Source organism: Pristiophorus japonicus, chromosome 14, assembly GCF_044704955.1.
Source record: "Pristiophorus japonicus isolate sPriJap1 chromosome 14, sPriJap1.hap1, whole genome shotgun sequence".
NCBI lineage: Eukaryota > Metazoa > Chordata > Chondrichthyes > Pristiophoridae > Pristiophorus > Pristiophorus japonicus.
The window spans coordinates 90,548,318-90,570,945 of NC_091990.1; the positions used below are offsets into that span (position 1 = coordinate 90,548,318).

General features: G+C 46.9%; 1 protein-coding gene across 2 annotated transcripts in view; it reads right to left on the reverse strand.

Moving 5' to 3' along the window:
* The window catches only part of LOC139279431 (proline-rich protein 5-like), a 154,661-nt gene extending 141,123 nt beyond the window's left edge, over window positions 1-13,538 (reverse strand). For both annotated transcript variants that reach the window (XM_070898554.1, XM_070898555.1), the window contains exon 1: window positions 13,472-13,538. The gene's annotated coding sequence lies outside the window, so the exon portion shown is untranslated. The remainder of the gene's footprint in view (window positions 1-13,471) is intronic.
* Window positions 13,539-22,628: the final 9,090 nt, after the last annotated feature.

A 22,628-nucleotide genomic window follows, 5' to 3' on the forward strand; every position in this document is an offset into this window, starting at 1 on the left:
TGGCAGATGGAATACAATGTCGGAAAGTGTGAGGTCATCCACCTTGGGAAAAAAAACAGTAAAAGGGAATATTATTTGAATGGGGAGAAATTACAACATGCTGTGGTGCAAAGGGACCTGGGGGTCCTTGTGCATGAATCCAAAAAGGTTAGTTTGCAGGTGCAGCAGGTAATCAGGAAGGCAAATGGAATATTGGCCTTCATTGCGAAAGGGATGGAGTACAAAAGCAGGGAGGTCTTGCTGCAACTGTATAAGGTATTGGTAAGGCCGCACCTGGAGTACTGCATGCAGTTTTGGTCACCTTACTTAAGGAAGGATATACTAGCTTTGGAAGGGGTACAGAGACGATTCACTAGGCTGATTCCAGAAATGAGGGGGTTACCTTATGATGATAGATTGAGCAGACTGGGTCTTTACTCCTTGGAGTTCAGAAGGATGAGGGGTGATCTTATAGAAACATTTAAAATCATGAAAGGGATAGACAAGATAGAGGCAGAGAGGTTGTTTCCATTGGTGGGGGAGACTAGAACTAGGGGGCACAGCCTCAAAATACGGAGGAGCCAATTTAAAACCGAGTTGAGAAAAAATGTCTTCTCCCAGAGGGTTGTGAATCTGTGGAATTGTCTGCCCAAGGAAGCAGTTGAGGCTAGCTCATTGAATGTTTTCAAGTCAAAGATAGTTAGATTTTTAACCAATAAGGGAATTAAGGGTTACGGGGAGAGGGCGGGTAAGTGGAGCTGAGTCCACGACCAGATCAGCCATGATCTTATTGAATGGCAGGGCAGGCTCGAGGGGCTAGATGGCCTACTCCTGTTCCTAATTCTTATGTTCTTATGTTCTTATGTTCTCAGTTTTAAATGGGCGACCCGTTACTCTGAAACTATGCCCCCTAGTTCTAGATTCCCCTATGAGTGCAAACATCCTCTCTGCATCTACTTTGTCGAGCCTCCTCAGTATCTTATGTTTCAATAAGATCACCTCTCATTCTTCTTAACTCTAACGAGTAGAGGCCCAACCTGCTCAACCATTCTTCATAAGTCAACCCTCTCATCTCAGGAATCAACCTAGTGAACCTTCTCTGAACTGTTTCCAATGCAAGTATATCCCTCCTAATAAAGGAGACCAAAACTGTACGCAGTACTCCAGGTGTGACCTCACCAATACCCTGTACAGTTGTCGCAGGACTTCTCTGCTTTTATACTCCATTCCCCTTGCAATAAAGGCCAACATTCCATTCGCCTTCCTGATCACTTGCTGTACCTGCATACTAACTTTTGTATTTCATGCACAAGGACCCCCAAGACCCTCTTTACTGTAGCATTTTGTAATCTCTCTCCATTTAAATAATGATATGCTTTTTTATTTTTCCTGCAAAAGTGGATAACCTCACACTTTCCCACATTATACTCCATCTGCCAAATGTTTGCCCAGTCACTTAGCCTGTCTATATTCCTTTGCAGATTCTTTGTGTCCTCCTCACAACTTGCTTTCCCACCCAACTTTGGATCATCAGCAAACTTGGCTACATTACTCTCGGTCCCTTCATCCAAGTCATTAATATAGATTGTAAATAGTTGAGGCCCCAGCACCGATCCCTGTGGCACACCACTAGTCACTGTTTGCCAACCGGAAAATGACCCATTTATCCTGACTCTCTGTTTTCTGTTTGTTAGCCAGTCCGCTATCCATGCTAATATATTACCCCCAACCCCGTGAGCTTTTATCTTGTGCAGTAACCTTTTATGTGATACCTTATCGAATGCCTTCTGGTAATCCAAATACACCACATCCACAGGTTCCCCCCATCCACCTTGTTCGTTACATCCTCAAAGAACTCCAGCAAATTTGTTAAACAGGATTTCCCCTTCATAAAACCATGCTGACTCTGCTTGACTGTATTATGCTTTTCCAAATGTCCTGCTACGGCTTCCTTAATAATGGAATCCAACATTTTCCCAATGTCAGATGTTAGCCTAACTAGTCTGTAGTTTCCTGCTTTCTGCCTGCCTCCTTTTTTAAATAGGGGTGTTACATTTGCGGTTTTCCAATCCGCTGGGACCTCTCCAGAATCCAGGGAATTTTGGTAGATTACAGCCAATGCATCCACTATCTCTGCAGCCACTTTTTTTTAAGACCCTAGGATGCAGGCCATCAGGTCCAGGGGGACTTGTCTGCCTTTAGTTCCATTATTTTACCGAGTACTTTTTCTTTAGTGATAGTGATTGTTTCAAGTACCTCTCTCCCTATAGCCCCTTGATTATCTATTATTGGGATGTTTTTAGTGTCTTCTACCGTGAAGACCAATACAAAATATTTGTTCAAAGTCTCAAGGAGGTCATGAGCCAGGGTTGAAGAAGGCACCCCGCTACTTCTAATAATGACGGCACCATAGATTGCTGTAATATGAAGGGACCATGTAAAGAAGGCTATGGAATGGAGGGCCTGGCTCTTTGGGGTAACTTGCCTCGTGATAAATGTGCAATGCACACTTTGCTGCTGGCTGCTTTCCATATGGAAATTGAAGAAATTAATCTGTCACCTGCTTTAGCATCAGTGCACGACTGCTTGTATAATTTGGCATATATCTGCTTCTGTTGCTTGGAAGGATCGCGTACCAGAAAAGTTCCACTGGCAATGCTATCCCTGTTCTGGAATTTATCTGAAGGTGTGGCTCCACTAGACAACTTATTTCCATGACTGCCTCTCTAGTGAAGAGTATTCAGTGAAGATATATCTCCTCAGACATATTGTGACTTGGTCTATAGACATGAACTGGTGCAGCAAGATCAAGTCAGTTGTAAATACACCTTCCTCTCATTCTTCCTCACATCCTCTTCTTGCTTCACCAAAAGCAACAAATAGAGAGACATATCTAACAAGATGCCAGTCTTCAGAACTGTGGTCGTGGCATCTTAAATTGTAACTGCCAACAAGCCACAGGCTGAAATTGCTGTCCCACAGCTGAATGTTTGTGAGCGAGGTGGGTTTGTGTTTGTGTCTGAGTCTGAGTGCATGTGCGTTTTAGTGTGGGAGTATGTGTGAGAGAGTGTATGTGTTAGAGATTGTGAGAGTGTATGTGAAACAGGGCATGAGGGAATGTGTGAGAGCGTGTGTATGGGAGAGTTTATTGTGCAGGAGAGAGTGAGTGAGTGAGTGAGTGAGTGAGAAGTGAGGGCGAGAGAGTGCGAGTTAGACATCATCGGAATCCAAGTAGTTGATTGGCTACATATCTTGGAGCGTGGTGGAGCCCAGTGGAGGGGTCGGGACCAAGGAGCAGGAGTGGGAGAAGGGGAGGACAGAAGCGGCGAGGAGCGGGGGTGGGAGGCGGCGAGGAGGGAAGAAAGGGACCAACAAGGAATGTCCTATGAATTCCAGGGAGAGAGGGCCTGTGTGAAGGAGGACGGTGGACAGTAGGAGTATGTTTGCATTTGTATACATGTATTAGGCTAATGCAGTGGAGCCTGGTCTCCAGTTGACTTGAATCCCCTTGCCACTGGACCAAGACCTTGCTCTGTCAAGCCCGTGCGGTGGCTGGTGTGCAACGGCCACCCCACGTTAAAAGAATTCACGCACAGGCATCTTCCACCACTTAAAATGAAGTTCAGGACCTGGAACGTCAAGACCCTCATGGACAATCCCAACAGTGACAGACCGGAACATCGTACTGCCATCGTTGCCTGGGAACTCAGACGCTTTGACATAGACAATGCCGCCCTAAGCGAGAATTGGCAAGAAGGGGAAGGCCAGCTCAGGGAACAAGGTGGTGGTTACACCTTCTTCTGGAGAGGTAAACCAGAAGAACGCCGCCTCCATGGGGTAGGCTTTGCCATAAAAATTAGCTAGTTGGCTATCTGAGACTCCCCCTGCGGGATAAATGAACGCCCCATGACTCTTCGGATCACCCTAGCCCGGAAGCAGTGCGCTACGGTCATCAGTGCATTCGCCCCAACACTGGAAGCTACAGACGAGACCAAAGAGGAATTCTACTCCAGCCTCGAACAATCCCTGTCCAGAGTCCCAATGGGCGACAAGCTGATCCTCCTTGGTGACTTTAACGCCAGAGTTGTAAAGGACACAGGCCTCTGGGGAGGTGTGATCTGCAGAGAGTGGGTAGGGAAAGCCAACTCCAACGGTACCCTCCTCCTGATAAACTGCTTAGAACATGTCCTTGTCATAACCAACACCTTGTTCCAAGCACTGGCATCTGCTAGACTATGTTATCGTCCGAGCGAGGGACCGCAAGGACGTCCGCATCACCCACTCCATGACAGAAGCTGACGACTGCTGAATGGACCACCTAATCTGCTCGGTGATGTCCATCAATGTTGCCCAAAAACAACAGAAACAATGCCGCAGGAAAATCAACGCCGAGCATGCAATGATCCTGCTAAGAAAGCCCTAGTCAGACAGTGCCTCACAGCCAACCTGGCAACAAAAATGATCCAGAGACACAGGGTACTCACGGTGCCTGAACTGCCCTCAAGGCCTCCATAATTAGCACCTGTGAGGAGACGCTCGGTCACTCGACCAGGAAACACTAAGACTGGTCCTATGAGAACGACGAGGAGATCCAGGAGTTAATAAGCTGCAAGCGCAAGACATTCTTGAATTGGAAACAGCAAGACAACTCGAGAGCAAGAAAGCAGATCTATAGACGTCTGAAGGATGAGGTCCAGCAAAAAACTCGTGACCTAAAGTACAGACGGGTGGAGAAAGCGCAGGAGATCCAGCAACTAGCCAACAACCATGATGTTCATGGATTCTTCAGTGCAATAAGAGCACCTACGGCCCAAGCACCCAAGGTCCTACCCCACTGCAGGCCAAGAACGGAGATGTGCTTATCAAGGACAGATAGGCAGTCAGTGCCTGCTGGAAGGAACGCTTTGAAGATCTCCTTAACCAAGACTCTGCCATCGACGTGAGTGTCCTCGACTCCATCCCGCACCATGCTACCCTCCACCACCTCAGTACAACCCCTGCCTGGCATGAGGTTGAAAAGGCCATTCGAAAACTGAAGAACAACAAGGCCTCAGGAGTAGATGGAATACCCGCCGAAGCACTAAAACATAGCAGAGAAGCACTATTGGCGCGAATACATGAACTCATTTCTCTTATTTGGAAGGAGAGCAGGAGGGTGTCTCAGAGATGCCGTAATTGTGATCATCTTCAAGAAAGGGGATCAGTCCAATTGCGGTAACTACAGAGGAATTTCCCTGCTGTCTACCACAGGGAAGGTCATTGTAAGAATCCTTCTCAACCACCTTCTCCCAGTGGCTGAAGAGCTCCTCCCAGAGGCGCAATGCGGATTCCGCCCACTAAGGGGCACAATGGACATGATCTTCACCGCAACAAATTCAAGAGAAATGCAGGGAACACCACCAACCCCTGTACATGATCTTCTTTGACCTGACAAAGGCCTTTGACACTCTCAACCGTGAGGGATTAATGAATGTACTCTTCAAATTCGGTTGTCCTCAAAAATTTGTCGCCATCCTCCGCTTGCTTCACGATGATATGCAAGCCGTGATCCTGACCAATGGATCCACCACAGACCCAATACACGTGTGGACCGGGGTGAAGCAAGGTTGTGTTATTGCACCAACACTCTTCTCGATCTTCCTTGCTGCAATGCTCCATCTCACCCTCAGTAAACGTCCCGTTGGAGTGGAGATAATCTATAGAACAAACGGGAAACTGTTCAATCTCTGTCGTCTTCAGATCAGATCCAAGGTTGTCCCATCCTCTGTCATCGAATTACAATATGCAGACGACACTGGTGTCTGCGCTCATTCGGAGTAGGACCCCACACACTGAACATCTGTAAGTCAAAGGTCCTCGAGCAATCTGCCTCCACAACACAGCACTGCCCCCCGATTATCAAAATCCATGATGAGGCCTTGGACAACGTGGACCATTTTCCATAACTCGGGAGCCTACTGTCAATAAGGGCAGACTAGACGACGAGGTCCAACACTGCCTTCGGTATGCCAGCGCAGCCTTTCGTTGCCAAAAGAAGAGAGTATTTGAAAACCAGGACCTCAAGCCCGGCACCAAGCTCTCTCAGAGCAGTAGTGATACCCACCCTCCTATATGCTTCAGAGACATGGACTATATACAGCAGGCACGTCAAAGCACTGGAGAAGTACGTACCACCATCGCTGCCTCCAGAAGATCCTGCAAATCCATTCACAGGATAGGTCAGTGTTCTTGCTCGGGTCAATGGCCCCAGCATTGAAGCATTGACCACGCTTGATCAGCTCCGATGGACGAGCCACATTGTCTGCATGCCTGACTCCAAAAGCAAGCGCTCTACTCGGAGCTCCGACACGGAAAATGAGCCCCAGGGCAAACAAAACGCTTCAAGGACACCCTCAAAGCCTCCTTGATAAAGTGCAACATCCCCACCGATATCTGGGAGCCCCTGGCGCATGATCGCTCAAAATGGAAGAGAATAATCCGGGAAGGCGCCGAACACAGAGTCTCTTCACCGGGAGCAAGTGGAGACCAAGCGCAAATGGCAGAAGGAGCACATGACAACCCAAGCACCTCAACAAATCGGCACTTCAACCAATGTTCTTTCAATCAGCGTCTGATCAAACTGCAACAGAGATTTAATTCCCGCATCAGACTTAGCAGTCATCTGAGAACTCATTTTTAAGGTGGAAGCAAGTCATCTTCGACTCCGAGGTGAGTGAGTGTGTGTGTGTGTGTGGGAGAGAGGGAGGGAGGGAGGGATCGGGTGTGGCTGAAATTGAGTGAGTGAGCGAGCGAGCGAGCGCGAGAGAAAGTGGGGCTGAAATTCACCGTGCCCAAAGGGACAGCAACCGCAGAGTTTGGGCAGCCGATCGAAAAAAATCGACTGGCCGCTGTGGTCGTCTACTTTTCCCTCCCCGAGCTATATTCAGCTCAGGGGGGGTTTCAGTGGTGCTCACTTCCACCGGAACGGAAACGGCAGAGTGAAGCCGAAGTAAAGGAAGGATTTTCAGCAGTGAGAGAAGCAGTGGACGGATCACTGGAAAACGGCCACCACCTCGATTTTCAAGTGTAAAAAGGTAGGACTTCCTCAGGCAGTGCCAGGTATTCAAGTCAGTGCTCGAACGCAACACCAAGAAAATAGTTTCATAAAGTTTTGATTTGAATTTAAAGTGAAATAAATTGTAGTAATTGTTTTGGCTTCATTAAACCTGCTGATTGCTGCTCAGGAGGTTTTGACAGACTATTGTCAAACTTTCACTTCTGACTGTTTCGTGGAGGCCTGTGGGCCTTATTGTGGGCTGCAGAGAACTGCTTGGCAAGGTTTACCCTGAGGATGGAAGGAGTGTTAGGAGGGCGACACCTGCTGAGAAGTAGGGCGGCACCCAGGAGAAGGCATCGCCGTCAGCACCGTGCAGACAGGCAGCGGGCAAGGGAGGCAGCAGCCATGACTGCACAACAAAGAGAAGGGTGTGCAGACGTGCGCAGATCTGCAGCTAGAGAGGGTGGCCAGGAGGGAGATGGCATCAGGAGGAGGGTGAGGAATGTTGTTCCCCCCTTCCCATCCAAATACTGGGAGAGGAGCCTTTCCAGCAAGAGCCTCCACAGGAGCCCGAGAATGAGGAGGACCTGGGAGATGGCCAGCAGGCAGCTGCCGGGGGAGGTGGCCAACGCAGAGGTGAGGGAGAGGGAGGAGGCCATACCGTCAAAGGGTCTTCAGACCTCAGTTCTCCTTCCTTCAGTTCACTGATGAGCAATGCCTGCGAAGGCTACGATTTTGATCAGAGGTACTGAGGGAGCTGTGCACTGTCCTACGAGAAGATCTGCAGCCTCAAACACGCCCTCACTGTGGAGACCATCGTCTTGAAATTTTACACGACGGGGTCTTTCCAGTCTGCCACTGCAGACATTGGCAACTTCTCCCAATTCGCGGCACATCGGTGCATCCGGCAGGTCACAGATGCACTTTACAGGAGAAGGGTCCAGTACATCTCCTTCCCGATGACAAGGGACAAATCAGTGGAGCGGCAGGCAGGATTTGCCTGAATGGCAGGCTTCTCGAGGGTGCAGGGTGCCACTGACTGCACACACGGTGGGCTGAGGGCGCCATCATCACCCCGAGATCTTTGTCAACCGCAAAAGCTTCCACTTGCTAAACGTGCAGCTCGTGTGTGACCACCAGCGTCGGATCCTGGCAGTTGATGCAAGGTACCCAGGAAGCAGCCATGATTCGTTCATTCTGCGCCAGACCAGTGTACCCGCCATCTTCACCGGCCCGAATCAGGATTGCGGTTGGCTGCTTGGGGACAAGGGATATCCCCTATCCACTTGGCTGCTCACTCCACTGTGGAACCCCAGGACAGTGCCAGAGCATGCTTACAATGACGCTCATCGTGCCACCAGGTGTATCATCAAGCAGTGCATCGGTATCCTTAAGCAGAGGTTCTGGTGCCTGGACCGCTCTGGTGGCACCTTGCAGTACTCTCCTCAACGGGTCTCCATAATTGTCGTGGTCTGCTGCATGCTGCACAACCTGGCCATCATGAGGGGACAGTCGCTGGAGGTCGAGCCAGCAGTGCCACCTCCTGAGGACTAGCCCCAGAACTAGGAGGCGTCGCTCCCATCACAACCCTGGAATGGAGGTGCAGCTACTCGCTTCAGATAACCCCATCCACATACGATCCTTCAGCTCCCACTTTCAATGGCCATCGCAATGAGTGCCTTAATGCAGAATTGCCCACTCCCAGATGAAACACCTAGCCAGATATATGTGCCAAAAATAAAGATTTATCCAATTATCCAAATCACTAAAAAAAAGGCCATAAAGAATATAATAATACTGTAATCATTTTTTACCCCTGAACATCTAACTATAACACCTGTTATGCGTGACTACCCTAACACTACACCTAACTGTTATCATGAGTCCGGGAAGGCTGCTGTGGTTGTTGTCTGGGACCAACAGCTGTCAGACACCTGGAACACCTCTGGGCCTGGAAGGGCCGGGTGCAGACTGACCAGCATCCGCCTGGGAGAGTGCGTCCTCACATATATGGAGGTGCCTGACACCTCCCTTGCAATTTCCCTCCATGCATTATGTACTGGAGGTCTGCCAGGTCTCCCCACATCAGGAAACAGTATTCTTCTTCTGTTCTCCACACCGTCCATCAGTGTCTCCAGCTCCATATCAGTGAACCTGTTGGCTCTCCTTCCACCTCTTACACCAGCCATCCTTCCAACCTCCTTTGGCCTTGCTGCAAACCCTGGCCTTTCTGGTTCGTTAGAAACCTTTACCTGCATGCTGAATTTCTCAGTGGTGATAACGCTCAAATTAAGACAGCCACACCGCTGAAAATTCTACTTTGGAAGAGTTCATCAGCGCTGGAACCCATTTATTCATTTTTGGAGCTGAATATGGGGTGGCCCAGCCACAAAATTTTTTGGGTGCTAATGGCCACAAAAAGATGGGGGGGAGCACCAGCTTTCCAGCGGTACTGAATTTCGGGCCCTAGATAGGGTGCGTGTGAGAGAGTTAGTGGGTGAGAGAATATGTGAGTGTGTGCGAGAATGAGAGTGTGAGAGATTGTGTGTGTGTGTGTGAGATTGTGTGTATGAGAGAGCGTGTGTGTGTGTGAGTGTGAGAGAGATTGTGTATGAGAGAGCGCGTGTGTGTGTGAGAGAGATTGTGTGTATGAGAGAGCGTGTGTGTGTGTGAGTGTGAGAGAGATTGTGTGTATGAGAGAGCGTGTGTGTGTGTGAGAGAGATTGTGTGTATGAGAGAGAGAGTGTGTGTGAGAGAGATTGTGTGTATGAGAGAGCGTGTGTGTGTGTGAGTGTGAGAGAGATTGTGTGTATGAGAGAGCGCGTGTGTGTGTGTGAGAGAGATTGTGTGTATGAGAGAGCATAGAAACATAGAAAATAGGTGCAGGAGTAGGCCATTCGGCCCTTCGAGCCTGCACCGCCATTCAATGAGTTCATGGCTGAACATGCAACTTCAGTACCCCATTCCTGCTTTCTCACCATACCCCTTGATTCCCCTAGTAGTAAGGACTTCATCTAACTCCTTTTTGAATATATTTAGTGAATTGGCCTCAACAACTTTCTGTGGTAGAGAATTCCACAGGTTCACCACTCTCTGGGTGAAGAAATTCCTCCTCATCTCAGTCCTAAATGACTTCCCCCTTATCCTTAGACTGTGTCCCCTGGTTCTGTACTTCCCCAACATTGGGAACATTCTTCCTGCATCTAACCTGTCTAACCCCGTCAGAATTTTAAACGTTTCTATGAGGTCCCCTCTCATTCTTCTGAACTCCAGTGAATACAAGCCCAGTTGATCCAGTCTTTCTTGATAGGTCAGTCCCGCTATCCCGGGAATCAGTCTGGTGAACCTTCGCTGCACTCCCTCAATAGCAAGAATGTCCTTCCTCAGGTTAGGAGACCAAAACTGTACACAATACTCCAGGTGTGGCCTCACCAAGGCCCTGTACAATTGTAGCAACACCTCCCTGCCCCTGTACTCAAATCCCCTCGCTATGAAGGCCAACATGCCATTTGCTTTCTTAACCGCCTGCTGTACCTGCATGCCAACCTTCAATGACTGATGTACCATGACACCCAGGTCTCTTTGCACCTCCCCTTTTCCTAATCTGTCACCATTCAGATAATAGTCTGTCTCTCTGTTTTTACCACCAAAGTGGATAACCTCACATTTATCCACATTATACTTCATCTGCCATGCATTTGCCCACTCACCTAACCTATCCAAGTCGCTCTGCAGCCTCATAGCATCCTCCTCGCAGCTCACACTGCCACCCAACTTAGTGTCATCCGCAAATTTGGAGATACTACATTTAATCCCCTCGTCTAAATCATTAATGTACAGTGTTTAACAACTGGGGCCCCAGCACAGAACCTTGCGGTACCCCACTAGTCACTGCCTGCCATTCTGAAAAGTCCCCATTTACTCCTACTCTTTGCTTCCTGTCTGACAACCAGTTCTCAATCCATGTCAGCACACTACCCCCAATCCCATGTGCTTTAACTTTGCACATTAATCTCTTGTGTGGGACCTTGTCGAAAGCCTTCTGAAAGTCCAAATATACCACATCAACTGGTTCTCCCTTGTCCACTCTACTGGAAACATCCTCAAAAAATTCCAGAAGATTTGTCAAGCATGATTTCCCTTTCACAAATCCATGCTGACTTGGACCTATCATATTACCTCTTTCCAAATGCACTGCTATGACATCCTTAATAATTGATTCCATCATTTTACCCACTACCGATGTCAGGCTGACCGGTCTATAATTCCCTGTTTTCTCTCTCCCTCCTTTTTTAAAAAGTGGGGTTACATTGGCTACCCTCCACTCCATAGGAACTGATCCAGAGTCAATGGAATGTTGGAAAATGATTGTCAATGCATACGCTATTTCCAAGGCCACCTCCTTCAGTACTCTGGGATGCAGTCCATCAGGCCCTGGGGATTTATCGGCCTTCAATCCCATCAATTTCCCCAACACAATTTCCCGACTAATAAGGATTTCCCTCAGTTCCTCCTCCTTACTAGACCCTCCGACCCCTTTTATATCCGTGTGTGTGTGTGAGTGTGAGAGAGATTGTGTGTATGAGAGAGCGCGTGTGTGTGTGAGAGATTGTGTGTATGAGAGAGAGAGAGTGTGTGTGTGTGTGTGAGAGAGAGATTGTGTGTATGAGAGAGAGAGTGTGTGTGTGTGTGTGTGAGAGAGAGATTGTGTGTATGAGAGAGAGAGAGTGTGTGTGTGTGTGGGAGAGATTGTGTGTATGAGAGAGAGTGTGTGTGTGTGAGAGAGATTGTGTGTATGAGAGAGAGAGTGTGTGTGTGAGAGAGATTGTGTGTATGAGAGCGTGTGTGTGTGTGTGGGAGAGATTGTGTGTATGAGAGAGAGAGTGTGTGTGTGAGAGAGATTGTGTGTATGAGAGAGATTGTGTGTATGAGAGAGAGAGTGTGTGTGTGTGTGTGTGGGAGAGATTGTGTGTATGAGAGAGAGAGAGTGTGTGTGTGAGAGAGATTGTGTGTATGAGAGAGAGAGTGTGTGTGTGTGAGAGAGATTGTGTGTATGAGAGAGTGTGTGTGTGTGAGAGAGATTGTGTGTATGAGAAAGAGAGAGTGTGTGTGTGAGAGAGAGAGATTGTGTGTATGAGAGAGAGTGTGTGTGTGTGTGTGTGTGAGAGAGAGATTGTGTGTATGAGAGAGAGATTGTGTGTATGAGAGAGAGAGAGAGTGTGTGTGTGTGTGTGTGAGAGATTGTGTGTATGAGAGAGAGTGTGTGTGTGTGAAAGAGATTGTGTGTATGAGAGAGAGAGTGTGTGTGTGTGAGAGAGTGTGTGTATGAGAGAGAGCGTGTGTGTGTGTGTGTGGGAGAGATTGTGTGTATGAGAGAGAGAGTGTGTGTGTGAGAGAGATTGTGTGTATGAGAAAGAGAGAGTGTGTGTGAGAGAGAGAGAGATTGTGTGTATGAGAGAGAGAGTGTGTGTGTGTGTGTGTGTGAGAGAGAGATTGTGTGTATGAGAGAGAGATTGTGTGTATGAGAGAGAGAGAGAGTGTGTGTGTGTGTGTGTGAGAGATTGTGTGTATGAGAGAGAGTGTGTGTGTGTGAAAGAGATTGTGTGTATGAGAGAGAGAGTGTGTGTGTGTGAGAGAGTGTGTGTATGAGAGAGAGCGTGTGTGTGTGTGTGTGGGAGAGATTGTGTGTATGAGAGAGAGAGTGTGTGTGTGAGAGAGATTGTGTGTATGAGAGAGAGAGTGTGTGTGTGTGTGTGTGGGAGAGATTGTGTGTATGAGAGAGAGAGTGTGTGTGTGAGAGAGATTGTGTGTATGAGAGAGAGAGTGTGTGTGTGTGAGAGAGATTGTGTGTATGAGAGAGAGAGTGTGTGTGTGTGAGAGAGATTGTGTGTATGAGAGAGAGAGTGTGTGTGTGTGAGAGAGATTGTGTGTATGAGAGAGAGAGTGTGTGTGTGTGTGTGAGAGAGATTGTGTGTATGAGAGAGAGAGTGTGTGTGTGTGTGTGAGAGAGATTGTGTGTATGAGAGAGAGAGTGTGTGTGTGTGTGTGAGAGAGATTGTGTGTATGAGAGAGAGAGTGTGTGTGTGTGTGTGTGTGAGAGAGATTGTGTGTATGAGAGAGAGAGTGTGTGTGTGAGTGTGAGGAAGAGTGAGTGTGTGATGGTGGGTGGAGGAGCAATGCTGGGTCACTAATCTCACGGTAATCCATTTCTCAGAGCCGGGCTAGTTGCTCCAGTGTCGGTACTGACGGTATCGCACATGTATAACGCGCTGACTATCCGCACACAGGGAGGTGGGCGTCCTGGGAAACTCTGAGCGAAGTCACATCATGAAACTAAACAACAGCGAAAAAGCACCAACAGGTCCCGTGAAAAGCACCGGCAGCCCAGCCTCACACACAGCCAGTGAGCAGCTCGGCACTCCGAGCTGGCCGTCCATGAAGCGAGCAATCACTTACCCCGGAATGTGCACAGCCCGGGCCCCGGTGGCTGTGGGGAGGCAGGGCAGGGTCCGCGGGCTGGGCTGCTGTTGCGGAGGGTGGGAGCCGGGATTCTCAGGCTGGCAGTGCTCAGACAGCTCGTGTTTCGGGTTCAGGGTGACGCCTCTCGCTCTCTTGCTCTCTCGCTCGCTGCAGCCTCACTTTATACACACTTTGGTTTTTTTGTGTGTGGTGGGAGGTGTATATTTGGACTCTGACGACCGGCATTCGGTCGCGGATGTTTCTGTCAGGTTTTATTTTTGGTGGCCAGACTATTTTTTAGTCATAGTATTTTTTTTTGTTGCACTAGTTTCTAATCGTGACTAAAAATGAAAGAGAGAGAGAGAGAAAAGCAAATTAAGGGACTCTAACTAAGCTGGAACGGACTAGCGAGAAGGGCTTTCTAAGTTCATCATACCGCCTGCTGTCTTCGGATCTCAGTCCTACCTGGTGCATTGAAATAAAGTTCACCTTAACATACTCCAGGAGCCAGTGAAACTAGACCCCCAAAGTGAAGGGGTCCTGTTTTGCACAGACTGATAAAACGGAATCAAGGGAAGAAGGTTATCATCCAGTGGATGCTGTGATAAATGCACAAAAGAAAGACTTGCATTTATTTAGCGCCTTTCACGACCCTCAGAGGGTCCCAAAGTGCTTTCCAGCCAATGAAGTACTTTTGAAGTTTATTCACTGTTGTAATGTAGGAACCGTGGTGGCCAATTTGCACACAGCAAGCTCCCACAAATCTGGCAATGACCACATCATCTATTTCGGTGGTGATGGATGATGGATAAATATTGGCCAGGACAGCGGGGAGCACTCCTCCGCTCTTCTTCAAATGGGATCTTTTATGTCCACTTGAGAAGCAGACAGGTCCTTGGTTCAATGTCACAACTGAAGGACAGCACCTCCAACATCTGGAGTGTCAGCTTAGATTTTATACTTAAGTGCCTGGAGTGGGACTTAAACCCACAACCGTCTGTCCCAGAGACACACTGAGCCACGGCAACATATTATCCTGAAATGAAAGCAAAGGGGATGTAAAAAAGTTATTTAAGCTCCTCACTTCAAAAAGAGGGCGAGTATTGGAGGGATCCTAATTCATTAGACTATTGGCAGTTTACACTGGAGATTCAAAGAGAAAATCGAAATAGAACAAAATATGTATAATCTATGAGGACACACATTTATAAAATGAAAAGAAATAAAGACTTGTATTTATATAGTGCCTTTCACGGCCACTGGATGTCTCAAAACACTTTACTGCCAATGAAGTACTTTTTGAAGTGTCGTCACTATTGTAACGTGGGAAATGCAGCAGCCAATTTGCACACAGCAGTCATCATTCATTCATTCATTCATAGGCAATCCCTCGAAATCAAGGAAGACTTGCTTCCACTCTAAAAGTGAGTTCTCAGGTGACTGTACAGTCCAATACGGGAATTACAGTCTCTGTCACAGGTGGGACAGACAGTTGTCGAAGGAAAGGGTGGGTGGGGAGTCTGGTTTGCCGCAAGCTCCTTCCGCTGCCTGCGCTTGCTTTCTGCATGCTCTCGGAGACGAGACTCGAGATGCTCAGCGCCCTCCCGGATGCTCTTCCTCCACTTAGGGCGGTCTTTGGCCAGGGACTCCCAGGTGCCAGTGGGGATGTTGCACTTTATCAAGGAGGCTTTGAGGGTGTCCTTGAAACATTTGCCCACCTGGGGCTTGCTTGCCGTGTAGGAGTTCCGAGTAGAGCGCTTGCTTTGGGAGTCTTGTGTCGGGCATGTGGACGATGTGGCCCGCCCAACGGAGCTGGTCAAGTGTGGTCAGTGCTTCGATGCTGGGGATGTTGACCTGATCGACAAACAGCAATGTGATAATGACCAGATAATCTGTTTTTGTTATGTTGATTGAGGGATAAATATTGGCCAGGACACCAGGAATAACCCTCCTGCTCTTCTTTCTTTTACATCCACCTTGAGAGATCAGACGGGGCCTCGGTTTAACATCTCATCTGAAAGCCAGCACTTCCAACAGTGCAGCACTCCCTCAGCACTGCACTGGAGTGTCAGCCTAGATTTATGTGCTCAAGTCCCTGCATTGGGATTTGAACCCACAACCTTCTGACTCAGAGGCAAGAGCGCTAACCACTGAGCCATGGCTGACACTAAGTGCCTTATTACAAAGCTCATAACAGTCAGAAAGTGCTTCACATACTGTGACTTACTTTGAAGTGCAATGAGAGTTATGCAGACAACATAGCAGCTGGTTTGCAGAAAGCCCTACAAACTACATAGAGATGGCTGACCAGTTAATCTATTTCTCGTGATTTTGCTAGAGAGAGGAATGTTGGTTGGGCCACTGGGAAAAATTCCTTGATCTTCCAATAGCATCTGTTGGGGTCTTTAACGCAGACCAAAACCACTTGAAGAGGCAGGCAGGGCCTTGGTGTAACATCTGCTCCAAAGGACGGCACTCCAACAATGCAGTACTCCTGGCATATGTACTGGAGTGTCAGCCTAGATTATATAGTAATTCATGGGGTGGAGTTTAAAACCACAGCTTCTTGATTTAGGGTATATATGATGCCTCATGTGGAGAACAATAGATAGCCAAGAGTGATTACAAGATAATAATCTCTTTAAGGTTTCACAATACTACAGGAGCAAAGGTTTGGCCATTTATAATCATTACCTGAATCCTGAAATGAGGTTATAGCTTGTGACCACTCTTATACAGACATACCATGAGACTTGATAGAGGCGTTGATAATTACGAAGGAGTTTAATAGCGTGGATGTGGAGAAACTGTTTCCACAGATTTTTGACCCCATTCTAGTCACAAATGACATCTTTAGTGAGTGTGAGAAAGACAAACTCTCCCTCCTCATCCTCCTGGACCTATCTGCATCCTTGTTTTCAAATCCCCTCCCTATCTCTGTAATCTCCTCCAGCCCCACAACCCGCCGAGATGTCTGCACTTCTCTAATTCTGCCCTCTTGAGCATCACTGATTATAATCGCTCAACCATTGGTGGCCATGCCTTCTGTTGCCTAGGCCCCAAGCTCTGGAACTCCCTACCTCTCCTACTTTCTACCTCTCTTTGCTCCTTCAAGACATTCCTTAAAACGTACCTCTTTGACCAAGCTTTTGGTCACCTGTGCTAATTTCTACTTATGCGGCTCGGTGTCAAATTTTTATCTCATAATACTCCTGTGAAGCATCTTAAGAACATAAGAACATAAGAAGTAGGAACAGGAGTAGACCACCTGGCCCCTCGAGCCTGCTCCGCCATGTAATGAGATCATGGCTGATCTGATCATGGACACAGCTCCACTTCCCTGCCCGCTCCCCATAACCCTTTATTCCCTTATCGCTCAAAAATATGTCTATCTCTGCCTTAAATATATTCAATGACCCCCGCCTCCATAGATCACTTGGGACGCTTCACTACATTAAAGGTGCTATATAAATACAATTTGTTGTTGTTGTTGTTCTACTAAACTACTGACCACCCAACTTTGCTTCCTGTACTCCATGCTAGCTGGCATTATAAATAGTTCTCTCTCCTCAAGTATTGTCCCACTGTCCCTTTTCTTTTCAAAACTGCTGACGTCAACCTGCCTAAAAAAACATCCTTGACCTCTTCTGTTCTTGGGAACTACTGCCCAAGCTCCAAGCTCCCTTTCCTCTCCATAGTGCTTGAAAGCATTGTCACCTCCCAAATCCATGCCCATCTTTCCCACAACTCCATGTTGAATCTCTCCAATCAGGTTTCCGTCCCTGCCACAGCAGTGAAACAACCCTTATCAAAGTCACAAATGACATCATCTCTGACCTTGGGCCACTTTCCGTCATCGAGCTCCTCGACCTTTCTGGAGCCTTTGATATGATCGACCACTTTCTCCAACATCTCTCCTTTGTTGTCCAATTCAATGGAACTGCCCCCACTTAGTTTCACTCTTACCTGACATTACAATTCCAACAGTGACCTCTCCTGTTTCCCCTGCACCGTTACGTCTGGAGTCCCCCAGGATCAATGCTTGACGTCCCCATGCCTCCTCTTCCTCGTCCACATACTGCGCCTTGGTGACAACATAAGATCAGGTTCCACATAGGTGCTGGAGACACCCAGCTCTACCTCAGCACCATCTCTCTCTCGATACCTCCACTGCCTCTGTGCTGTCAGATTGCTTGTCTGATATCCAGTCCTGGATGAGCCACAGTTTCCTTCAGTTAACCATTGGGAAGACAGAAGCCATCATCTTCGGCCACTGTCACAAACTCCATACCCTTGGAACCGATTCAAACCCCTCTCGTCACCGTCTCAATTTGGTCCCAACTATTTGCAACCTCAACGTGCTCTCTGACACTGAGCTAAGCTTCTGATCCCATATTCTTTGACATCGCAAATGCCACCTCTGTAACATTGCCTGGCACCACCCCGGCTCAGCCCATCTGCTGCTGAAACCCTCATCCACTTCTGGACTCGACTGTTGCAATGCTCTCCTAGGTGGGCTCCCAGCCTCTATAAACTTAAGCTTACCCCAAACTTTGCTGCTGATATCCTATCCCTCACCAAGTCCCACTCACCTATCACTCCTATTCTTGCTGATCTACATTGGCTGCCAGTTGCCCAGCATCTCCAATTTAAAATTCTCATTCTCGAGATTAAATCTCTTTTTGGCTTTTTGGAACAGTTCACAATATTGTGAAAGCTAATTGTTTGCTGTACTCTTTTGTTTCTGTGTAATTATAAATCCTTGTAAATGTCTTAACCTGAACGATATGATCTGACAGCATGGTGTTTTCCCATGATGAAAGTGAACAGAAGTCCACGGTGCTTAATCCATGCAATCACCAGCTCAAAATATGCAGTGAGAAAGTAATTGTGAATCTCATTACTCCCATTCATAGAATGTACAAAGGTGGGCGTTTCAGATCATGGGGGTTGCATTTTGCATTTTGCTGCAAATGTGAAAAAAAGAGTGGGAGAGAGTGTGACTATCAACTGGGTTATGTTTACTATTTCCGATCAAATGTGAATTAGTCACATCCTAGAAAAGGCACATTTCACAAAATACAAGCAAGTTTTGGCTAGCAAAATCTAAAATTGAATTGCTGGATGGTCACAGTGTGAAAATTTATACAGATTCCCTCTGATCTATTTTATAACAATGATTTTTTTTTTGGTAAATTATGTCAAATTAATGGTTAAACAGTTCTGGAGATGGATTTGAGGAGAAAGTATAATTGTGATTTTTTTTGGTGGTTAACAATAAATAACTTGTTAAACAGCATGGTGGTACTGCATGCTTGAGCAGCAGACCCCTGTGGCATTGAGTGGTCGGACATAGGCTATGATTGCCCACACATGTGAAACAGAGAAGACTATGGGGAGGTTTAATATAGGCGTTCAAAATGATGAGGGATTTTGATTGAAAGGAGAACCTGTTTCCACTGGCTGGTGGGTCAGTAACCAGGGTACACAGATTAAAACAATTGGCAAAAAAGTCAGAGTGGAGATAAGGAAAATGTATTTTTATGGAGTGAATTGTTATGATCTGAAAGCAAAATCAATAACTTTCAAAAGGATTAATTGGTTAGCTCTTTCAAAGAGCTGAAACAGGCACAATGGGCCGAATGGCCTCCTTCAGTGCCGAAAGATTTGTTTTTATGACCCTCTATGGTTCTGTGATGCGATCTCCCACTATCAACCATTTTTCCATACAAGAAGGGAGGAGAAATTGGAGAGAGAATCACCCCTGTAGGTGCTGTCGTCCTGATTGGCCCAGACACATAACAAATCTGAAACATCTATAGTGTATGATAATCAGATACAATCACAGAGCTTGCTCCAGGGTCCCTTAGCCCTCAGTATAGTGTGGCATTAAGTGCTAAGGCATAGATTTACAGTCGTGATCCAACAAATCCTTTGTTCCTGATTGCTGCATGCTGCTGTGAAGAGATGTTGAATGAAATCCAGGGCTTTCCTCTTGTTGCCAAGACTTGCAGTACCATATTTTGCCAATTACAAGAATAGATAGGTGTAAGATGTGGTGGAAGGAAAACGAAAGGTGGACTATGGTCGAGATTTGATGGGGAGAGGAGGTTGGGCTAGGATTGAAATCTGATGTAGAGAGGAGTTTAGACTAGGGCCGAGGTCTGATGTAGAGAGGAAGTTGGACTCGGGTTGAGTTTTGATGAGGAGAGGAGATTGGACTAGGGCCGAGGTCTGATGTAGAGAGGAGATTGGACTAGGGTTGAGTTTTGATGTAGAGAGGAGGTTGGACTAGGGCCGAGGTCTGATGTAGAGAGGAGATTGGACTAGGGTTGAGTTTTGATGTAGAGAGGAGGTTGGACTAGGGTTGAGTTTTGATGGGGAGAGGAGGTTGGACTAGGGCCGAGGTCTGATGTAGAGAGGAGATTGGACCAGGGTTGAGTGTTGATGCTGTCTTTGCTAAACCCAATCAAAAGCTGAATAATTAATATCAGCTCTACAGAAATTAATGGAAAAATGGGACTGAACTGAAATGGGTCTTTGATAATTTTAAATGAAAAGTAACGTTAGTAAATAGCACTTTGTCACCACTTTATACTTGTACTATCTTTTTGTTAAGGTCACTGAAAAGAGGATTGTCAATATCTTTGTGTCTCGTTTTGATTTTAGTCACTTTTGGTTGGCACACTCAAGTACTATGTCCAGGCCAGAAGTGAATAAGTGGCAACACTTGGCACTCCCTGTATAGCGGGTTTCCTCAGAAATGTTCCCGTACACAACAGCAAATGTTCCCATACACCTCCTGATATATAACCCTTTTTACATGGCGGACAAGAAGCGACAATTGAAACAATGAACTCAACTGCAATCAGGCTGCGTGAGATCAAAGGTCAACATTCAGTGAATTTAACTGCTGTAACTGGGGAGGTACAGAATTCTGCCTTTTATTAACGCTGCTGCATATAATCCTTATTTTTGTTTCTACGGACCCCTTCTGTGTTGTTTCATCTCCTGTTATTTACACAGTATTTTGTTCTTTTTGTTAATCAGCAGTAACTCACTGATAATCTTTTGTATTATCAAACAGTTTTAACTCAATCAGTTTGCAGGTCATTTAATCCACTCCTGCTCTGCGGTTGATATATTTGCTGCTTCTCCCCTCCCCTTCTCTGCCCCTTATAATCACATGTTTCTCCAATCTTCCCTTCGAGTACTGTGCACAATTCTGGCCTCCATATTACAAATAGGACATGGAGCACTGGAGAAAGTGCGAAAAAGACTCACAAGTCTGATACCAGCACCGAGAGGGTACAACTATCAGGGAAGACTGAATAGGCTGGGGCTTTTCTACTCTAGAAAAGAGGAGGCTGAGAGGTAACCTGATAGAGGCATTTAAAATTTTGAAGAGGTTCAGTAGGGTAGAGGTAGATAAGTTGTTTCCACTTGGATCAAAACTAGGGGTCATAAATATAAGACAGTCACTAATAAATCTAATGACGGACTCAGCAGAAACCTCTTTACCCAGAGAGTTAGAATGTAAAACTTGCAACCATAAGGGGTAATTGAGGTGAATAGCATAGATGCATTTAAGGAGAAGCTTGACAAGTACTTGAGGCAGAAAGGAATACAGGATATGTTGATAGGGTGAGATGAAGTGATGTAGGAGGAGGCTCCCATAGACCACTTGGGCCGAATGGCCTGTGTCTGTGCTATAAAATCGATGTAATGTAATTTCCAGCATGTCTAATTTAAGTCTTCAGTTCTGAAGATGGGAACCCAGTCAAAATATTATTACCCATCCTCTCTGTTGGCCGATGCTGTCTGATCTGCTGCATACAGGATTTTCTGTTTTTATTTCAGCTTTCCAGCATTAGCAATTTTCTTTTCCTTTTCTTTACTTTACAACCTGTACTCGTGAATGAGGTGAGCTGGAAACGTGATCCAAACACACTGGTGGGCCAAATTGGCTCAGCACCAGCTAACCTCACGTGTAACTCACGAAGTGGAGGTGAGATCATCGCGCCCAGTTACGGGCAATGGCGCCTGTGTGGAACGGGTGGGTTTGCACTCTCGCTTTGCACTGACTGTCCGACTGGAGGCCGGAGCTGATTCATTTGCCGATTCTTTTCCTTAACCAGCATCACTGAAACAGGTTACCTGGTCGTTATCACATTGCTGTTTGTGGCATCTTGCTGTGCACAAATTGGCTAGCACGTTTCCAACATTATAACAATTACTATACTTCAAAAGTATTTAATTGGTTGTAAAGCACTTTGAGACGTCCTGAGGTCATAAAAGGCGCTATATTAATTTTTGCAACCATGGAAAAGGAAGACAGATAGCTCGCTCTCCCGAGAACTGGTTCCAGAACCCGATGTCAGATAAAGGTGCCTTTAAATATGTTGGTTGGAAGTAACCTGGGAAGAGTCATTTGATTTAAAATCCCTCATCCACCCCTCCATAGCGACCAAGAGTGAACAAACATCCTTCATTTCGGGCCCGATTTTAACCTAACCCGATGGGTGGGAATGGGATGGGTTTGGGTCTGAGGTCTCTTTTACATCCCACCCAATGTTACGATACATGGGCTCCTCTGGCGGACATATTAGGCTACAATTGGGGCTCTAGTGGTTCAGGTCACATTTCTATTTCTCACCCATTAATGGGTGCTCCAGATTCTCTACAATTTCTGGCTGATATGTCAGGGTCATAGATTCCTGATAACAATCTTCCGACAAAGGTGGCACAAATGGGGGTCACTGTCCCACAGCTAACTTTCTCCTTAGTGAATTCGTCATTTGTGACTGATTTTTCTCTGCAATCATTGGAGCCGGGAATCATGATCCCTGCCTTCTACAGCCAGAGGGAGAGCAGGAATAAACTCCGGCTCTTGCCAGGTGCCTCCTGCACCTCCTGGAGCACCTCCACCTGTTCCTGCTCACTCTTGCTCGGTACATCCCAGCCATTCACCAAGCCTAATATCAGGGCACTTTCTAAAAAGACTCCAAGAACGTACGCCATTTCCAATCCCCTGAGCATCTTCCACCCAATAAATTGCAATCCCCAATGTTTGCTCGCCTACTTTATTTATCTGCCATCCAGACTGCATCTTTTGTGTTGCTCAATGTTTGTCTCAGCCTCTGAGGTGAAGCTC